Here is a 4,495-nt window from a genome sequence, read left to right as displayed (position 1 = left end):
CTAAATCCAAAGGAAAGGAGCATCTTGAATCATCTCTATGATTTAAAGAAAAGGAACTCCAAGGGTTTATCTTTTCTCTTTTATCTTTGCATGCTTTAGGAATAGCCCTTCTCTCCTTCTCCTCACTCTAACCAAGCCAAAATCTTTTCTGGAAAACTTTGACTTTGTTTCAAACTAGAAACCTAGGCCTTATGCCTTTGACTTTTCAAACTTTTTTCATAAATACTCATTGTGAATAAATCTTAATCCAACTTTGACTTCATTTTGTAAATAAATTAGCTTGTAAATACAACTCACTTCAAGTTGTTTTTGTGGTTCCAATGGCCACCTTTGTTAAAAAAAATTTATAAACATTAGTCATAGGTTTGAGTTATCATAGTGGTTGATGTGAATCTCACCTTATCCTTAGTGATTGGATTATAAGTCTTCCATACTTATTATAGGGTTAACCCCTCACTAGTATGTTGAAGCTTTCCTCACATGGTGGATTGTTGGTTTAGGTTGAGTTTTCTCCCTTTGATAACAAAAGACCTTAAGGCTTTTGATCAAATCAATTCACCAATCTTTGTGATTTTTACCCCGAACTACGAGGTTTTGATCCTTCTTTGTGATGGTATGTAGGCAATGGGTTCATCCATTCAAACAACAAGTTTGTAAATATAATCCATTCTTTTCTCATCCCCCTAATCTTTTGTACAAAACTTTTCACAAATACCAACCTACAACACATACTTGCAAAAAGGGTTCCCTTAGAGTACTAAGGATGTTTTGGGTGCGTAAAACCTTCCCATTTCATAACCAACCCCCTTACCCGGATCTCTGACATTTTTGTTAGTTTTTTATTTGAAAAACTTCTTACTTGGCTTTTGTTTGCTTTTTAGCCTTTCCTTTGGACAAATAAAAGTGCGGTGGCGACTCAAATTATATGTTTACTTTTGGTTTAGTCAATAAACCTAAAGGTAACGAAAACCCCGCTACAGGGAGATTATGAAGGAGATCATGAAGTTGCTATGCTTGGATGTTGCTATCTTTATTTGATGCTTTTCTCTTCATCTTTCTATGTGTGTATTTATATTGCTTAATTCTAAAGTCCAAGGGAAATTTGGGTTTCTATATGACATTCTTGTCTATTGGATTGCAGCCCATTGGTCAGATCTTTTCAACTCTCAACTTTTAATTTTTTGCTTAGGATCAGTCTCTTCATCTCCTCCCACTTCTTTAGTTTCAAATCTCTCCCTCCTTTTAAAATCTTCTTTGCTTGTGTTTTTTTTGTAACTTAGACCTTGTTGCAAATTAGAAACTTTGGCCTCATGTCATTGCATTTTTTAAACTCCTTCAATAATCAAATTTGTAAATAAACTTAACTATACTTGACTTAAAATTTTCAAAAGACAAAAAGAACTAACACTCATTCAAACTCTTTTATGCCTTTTGTGCCTTTGTTAAACTTAAAATTTTGTTAAAAGCAATGCACTCACTTTGAAATTGTTACCACGAACTACGAGGTTTTGATCCCTCATTTTATGATGGTACGTATGCACAAGTCCGAAGGTATTGTCAAACACAAAAATACAATTAATAAATTCTTTTCTCATCCCCACACTCTATTTATTGCAAACATCTTTTATACCAAAACACATGTACACACAAAAAAGGGCTCCCTAGGAGTACCTAGGACACTTTGGGTGCTAACATCTTCCCTCTGTGTAACCAACCCCCTTACCTATAATCTCAGGCATTTTATTAGTTTTGATTTGAAAACTTATTATCTTTTGGGTTTTGTTCGTACTTTTCCATTTTCCCTTGGAAACAATAAAAGCACGACGGCGACTCTGGTTTTACTGACGTCAAGTTTGTCCATATATTGATGGTCAGGAATTTACCGCTACAGAAATTAAGCGGCGACTCTGCTGGGGAGTAGTCTCCAATGGGTTTTGAAGCGGTTAATTCATGACTATCAAGCTATGGATAAGATATACATCAATTAAACCAGAGTCGCCACCGCACTTTTATTGTTTCCAAGGGGAAAGGGAAAAGTATGAACAGAAACCCAAAAATAAGAAGTTTTCAAATCAAAACTAATAAAATGTCAGAGATTACAGGTAAGGGGGTTGGTTACATAGAGGGAGGGTGTTAGCACCCAAAGTGTCCTAGGTACTCCTAGGGAGCCCTTTTTTGTGTGCATATGTGTTTTTGTACAAAGTGATGTTTGCAATAAATAGAGTGAAGGGATGAGGAAAGAATTCATTAATTATTTTTGTGTTTGACAAGACCTTCAGGCTTGTGCCTACGTACCAACATAAAAATGAGGGATCAAAACCTCGTAGTTCGTGGTATAAATTTCAAAGTGCATGAGTTGCTTTTAAGAAAACTTTGAATTTAACAAAGGCATAAGAGGGTAAAAAGGTTTGAATGAATGTTAGTTCCTTTTGCCTTTTGAAATTTTAAGTCAATTATAGTTAAGTTCATTTACAAGTTTGATTAAGAAAGTGAGTTTGAAAATACAATGGCATAAGGCCAAAGTTTTTAATTTTCAATATGGTCAAAGTTTAGAAATCACAAACAAAGAAGATTTTAAAAGGAGGGAGAGATTTGAAATTAAAGAAATGGGGAGAAGATGCAGAGACTAATCCTAAGCACAAATTTAAAAGTTGAGAGTTGAAAAGATCTGACCAATGGGATGCAATCCAATAGACAAGAATGTCATATAGAAACCAAAATTTCCCTTGCACTTTAGAATCAAGCAATATCAATACACAAATATCAAGATGAATGTCAAGGCATCAAATAAAGATAGCCACATCCAAGCTTAGTAACTCCATGATCTTCTTCATAATTCCCCATGTATCAGATGACTCCAAAGATAGGCATTAGACACAGGTTCAAAATAACAGCTTCAATATGATCATGTTGTAGATGAACACAAATGGATCTTCAATATTTGTATCAGATGAAAGTTCACTTCACAAGCACTTGGTTTTCATGAAAGTTGGCATTGGCCAAGTCCTTTGAATATGGAGTGTTGCCTAATTCTATGTCCAATGTCTCAGTTCAAATCCAAGAGTCCACACAAATGTCTTTTAAGGTTTTTGTTGTTATTATGTACATTAAGGTCAAAAGACAACCAAAAACAAACAAGTATATACGATCGCAAAATAATCACAAGATATGACTCATATGAACAAAGTGAAAATGACATTAAAGTAAACAAATTGAATGGTATGAATAATGGCAAATGAATAAAGACTTAAAATTAAAGTGCATAAAAGTAAATGACTTGAAATTAAATGTTAGTTGTTAATTGATTAGAAGTTAGTATTGTTTTTGTTTTTGTTTTGTTTAAGTCATTCTTTGGATAACACTCAACCCACTTATCACAAGCATGGATCCTTGAACCAAGACATCTTCCAAAGGAAGGAAAAAAGGCAAAGTTGCCACATAATACCATGAAATATGGGAGGCTTACAATCTCTCTTACTAGAATGATATGCCTTTTTGTGTCACAAATTTAGCGCTATGTTAAGCAATTGTAATTGGACCTATGTAGAAGTCACAACTATTTAAGGTCAGACAATAGAAATTTTAGTGTTAATGCATGTTAGAGACATGGTATTATGAACCATGCTCCTAAACCATACCACACTTAAAAAAGAATATGAAAAAGGGGGGATCTAATCTCATCCACACTCATGTTGATTTTTCAATCAACTAGTCTTAGGATATGGAGATATCATAGGTCTATGACATGAATGAATAGAGAAGAGGAGTGAGATGAAAAGGGAGGGGAAATGGAATCAACACAAATTGGTAAAAGAAGGACTTTTACCAAATTAAAATGATTCATTCATTTTTGGAGATGAAATGTACATTTCATCAATCCCCTAAATTCGATGATTTTAACTCAACAAAGTCAAATCAACCTTGACCAAGGCCCAATAACACAAGTCAAACTCAACAAGTCAATATCAAATGCTCAACACAATTTTTTTTGCAATTAACAATTAAAATTAATTAAATAATGCATTAAATTAAATTATGCTTTGTCAAGTTCCTAAAACCTCATCAAAACACCAAATAAATGGCCATGAGATTTATCATAGGTCAAACAAGGTCAAAGGACCTTGGAGAAAAAAATCATAATTTTTGGAAACTTAAAACTATTATTGAACAACTAAAAATATTCACAAAATCAAATAAATCATGAAAAATATTAATAATGATCCAAGAAATAATTTTAATTCAGAAAATGAAAGAGGAATATATTAAATTTTTTTGGGTGAAACTCTCATATTTTTTGGATCAATATTAAAATTAATATGAATTAGTGAAAATAAACCAAATAAAATGAAAATTAGAAAATAAGAAAAAACGTGGACCACTTGATCTCCCTCATTAATTGAGGTGGCAGATCAAGTGGCTCTCAGTGCGCCTTCCACCATGGTCTTGAGTCAGCGTGCCACACAAACGGTAATCCAAACCAACGCGTGAGATTAGA

The sequence above is a fragment of the Lathyrus oleraceus genome, chromosome 5 (genome assembly GCF_024323335.1).
Source record: "Lathyrus oleraceus cultivar Zhongwan6 chromosome 5, CAAS_Psat_ZW6_1.0, whole genome shotgun sequence".
NCBI classification, from domain to species: Eukaryota; Viridiplantae; Streptophyta; class Magnoliopsida; order Fabales; family Fabaceae; genus Lathyrus; species Lathyrus oleraceus.
Note: the sequence above shows the minus strand (reverse complement) of the source record.